General features: G+C 35.8%; 1 long non-coding RNA gene across 1 annotated transcript in view; it reads left to right on the forward strand.

The window, feature by feature from the left end:
• Positions 1 to 3,489, forward strand: part of LOC118761938 — a 21,896-nt gene continuing 18,407 nt past the window's right edge. Inside the window, exon 1 of the long non-coding RNA XR_004997745.1 lies at positions 1 to 11. This is a non-coding gene — a long non-coding RNA (uncharacterized LOC118761938). The remainder of the gene's footprint in view (positions 12 to 3,489) is intronic.

A 3,489-nucleotide genomic window follows, 5' to 3' on the forward strand; every position in this document is an offset into this window, starting at 1 on the left:
AGTAAGTACCAGTTACGCACTGGGGTCGATCTAATCGACTTAATACCAATGTCTGTCCTTGTTTGTCCCATCTATGTTTAGCCCATTGTGGGTAATAAAGAAATAGGTATAAAAGATTGGCTATAGCAAATATTTTACGCAATACCACAGATCTGCATGTCAGTTGTTTGACCATAACCTGTTGAGCAGGCCCTTTGGTGGTTGACGATATGTGCAGTTCTGATCACGTGCAGAACTAATGGGGAAGCGCTATGTGTTGAGAGGAATTCTTTGGCGCTTGAATAATTCACTTCTGGAAACATGGGTGTTTCATTCAACATCCTTAAACAACTCTTAGTCAAGGATCAGTTGGGCGGGATGGGTTACTCAACCCGAAGAATGCTCTAACTGAGTCCCTCCTGCAAAGTCATGCGCTGTTTATCTTGTTATGAGATCACCATGTCACGCATGGCTGTGATGCATGTGTCTGGCATACCCTTATCAGACGGAGAGTCATGATGGGTATATTGGGCTTCGTATATTTGACCCTAGTGTCACTGTGATGGCATGCTCTCTCACCCAATAATAATAATAATAATAATAATAATAATAATAATAATAATAATAAGAAGAAGAAGAAGAAGAAGAGAAGAAGAAGAAGAAGAAGAATGATGGTGATGATGATGATGATGATAATAATTCTTTCTACTATAGGCACAACGCCTGAAATTATCCTCCTCCTCCTCCTCATCATCATCATCGTCGTCGTCCTCGTTGTTGTTGTTATGTTTTAGACTAATATAGCTATGTTTCCCTATTTATATACTCTTCTCCCATACTCGTTGTAGCATATTCATAGCAATACCTCAATGTTTACTTGTTCGCCTGTTTAAATATTTATAAATCAGTGAATGTGCAAATATTAACTGTTAAATTACACCCCATCCCTCCTAATTTCATAACCACATAGAAGACGTGTCATTACGTCTTAAGGTTACAACAACTGTCACATTTTTCTCTACAAATCCTGAATTTATAGATTCAAATGTCTGCTGAGAGTTTGTAAATATTCTTCACTGTGGGAGCACTGAACTCGTGAAACCACTAGTTGCAATATTATCTCTCCCTCTCTGTCTGTCTGTCTGTCTCTGTCTCTGTCTCTGTCTGTCTGTCTGTCTGTCTGTCTGTCTGTCTGTCTGTTTCTCTCTCTCTCTCTCTCTCTCTCTCTCTCTCTCTCTCTCTCTATATATATATATATATATATATATATATATATATATATATATATTGGACCTAGAAGCACACATAAAACCAATAATAGCATGTAAATGATATTTATAGCTTTGTGTGCTTTGAGATTAGTTTCAGAAAAGAATTATTTCTCGTTCTCTCGAAAGTTTATAAATTCTTTTGATGTCAACAGTACACACACACACACACACACACACACACACACACACACACAACACACACACAACACACACACATACACACGCACAGAGACACACACAATCACACACAGACACACACACACATAGACACACACACTCAGACACACACACACACACACACGTACATACGCATATATGATTAATATTCATATATATTATCTTATTCTTTTGTTTCTGTCATTTGACTACGGCCATGCTGGAGCATCGCGTTACGGGTTTTAGTCGAACAAATCGACCTAAGACTTATTTTTTAAGCCTGGTACTTATTCTATCACATTTCTTTTTTTGCTGAACCGCTGCTAGTTACTGGGATGTAAACACACCAGCACCGGTTGTCAAGCACTGATGGGGCGACACTCACAGACACAAAGAGACATACACATAGCTACATACATACACACACACACACGCACACATACCACAGGTTTTTTTCAGTTGCCGTCTACTAAATCCACTCACACGGCTTTGGTCAGCCCGAGGTAATAGTAAAAGACACTTGACCAAGGTACCACGCAGTGGGACCAAACTCGGAACCATACATATTGTTGGGAAGTATATATATATATATATAGAAAATAGTAAAGAGTGAAAAAACTACAGAAGGCTTAAATGTTAAAAAATATATATATTTGCGTCAATATGTCTGAAGAATATTAGAAAATTAAAAAAAAAATTTTTTTCTCTTATAATGACATAATTTAAAAGAAAGACCGGTTTCGCGTGTAGCTTTTCAAATTTCTTACACGCAAAACCGGTCTTTCTTTTAAATTATGTCATTATAAGAGAAAAAAAATTAAAAAAAAAATTTTGTAATATTCTTCAGACATATTGACTCAAATATATATATTTTTTAACATTTAAGCCTTCTGTAGTTTTTTCACTCTTTACTATTTTCTATATATTCACCCACGTGCTTTCACAAACCAACTTTCTTATCTATCTATATATATATATAGTTCATAGATGAAAATAATATATTTTCCGTATAGAATACACTTATAGTGCTCGAGAGGTTTAAACTTGAGCGGGTAGGGAGATAAATGTAAGGATAAGCATGTTAGGCAGATCAATGTACAAAGTATGTTAAATACATGAAATACAAAAAAATGTATCTATGTTTACATAGAGAAAGGTCTGACTTACACAGAATAGAAATGGTATCAAGAGTTAAAGAGGTTGAAGAAAAGTATTACCAATATATTTATATATACGTATATACATACATACGTGTGTGTGTGTGTGTGGGGGGGTGCGCGTGTGTATAAAACTGAATTTCTGTCTGTTTGTTTGTTTGTTTGTCAGTCAAAATGAAAGTAAAAACAGAAAATCTGTAGGAGTAGTCTCATACTGGTTCAGATTCGAAACTCTCTGTCAAAATGAAAGTTAAGATAGTAAATCTGTTGGAGTAGTCTCACTCTGGTTCAGATTCAAAACTGAGCATTTCAATTCTCCTTGAGAATACGGTTTATCAAGTTAAACAATACCAATTAAGGAGATATATAAGCAATAATGAGGTCTTCTGGCGCATAATTGGATTCCTAATCCACGAAAGGCACCCAGCCATTCAACAACTTTCTATGCATTTAGAAAATGGTCAAAGGGTTTACTTCACTGCTGAGACAGCTGCAAATCAAGTTCCAAATCCAAAATATAGCACTTTAACAGCTTTTTTTCAATATTTGTAGGGAGGACAACTTTGCAAAAACGCTGCTATATCATGAGCAACAAAAATGCTGCTATATCATGAGCAGCAAAAACGCTGCTATATCTTATTACACATAGAGTAATAATAAATGGAAAACGACGCAAAATAGGCACAAAGGTTCAAAGTCATTCTGGGATTAAGTTTGGTACAACAATTAGTAGAGTATACACTGTACATCCTAACGAAAATGAATGCTTTCATCTCAGAATGCTTCTTCATGTAAAAAAAGGACCAATTTCATGGAAAGTTTGAAAGAAGTTGATGGCTAGGTTTGCAGGACATATCGAGAAGCGTATTTGAAGTTGCTTGTAAATGATCAGTAATGGGAAGCAACACTGGAAGAAGCTTCAATAT

The sequence above is a fragment of the Octopus sinensis genome, linkage group LG2 (genome assembly GCF_006345805.1).
Source record: "Octopus sinensis linkage group LG2, ASM634580v1, whole genome shotgun sequence".
NCBI lineage: Eukaryota > Metazoa > Mollusca > Cephalopoda > Octopoda > Octopodidae > Octopus > Octopus sinensis.